Below are 202 nucleotides of genomic sequence, written 5' to 3'. Positions count from 1 at the left end.
CCTCCCGGATCTCCCCGGGTCGTGACTGACGATCGCATTTTGCCAGTTCGGTTAATTTCGGAGCAAACTAGAATCAATTACTTGCTGTTTAATTTCCAGCGTTCATCCCTAAGCCTCAACCAAAATATTGACCTAGGCGGTTTAGATAAGTTGGTCTCTTGCCATCTGAGCCGCCTCTCGTTTCGGTCCCGCGCGGGGCTCC

The sequence above is a fragment of the Calidris pugnax genome, unplaced genomic scaffold, assembly GCF_001431845.1.
Source record: "Calidris pugnax isolate Ruff unplaced genomic scaffold, ASM143184v1 scaffold147, whole genome shotgun sequence".
Lineage (NCBI taxonomy): Eukaryota > Metazoa > Chordata > Aves > Charadriiformes > Scolopacidae > Calidris > Calidris pugnax.
Note: the sequence above shows the minus strand (reverse complement) of the source record.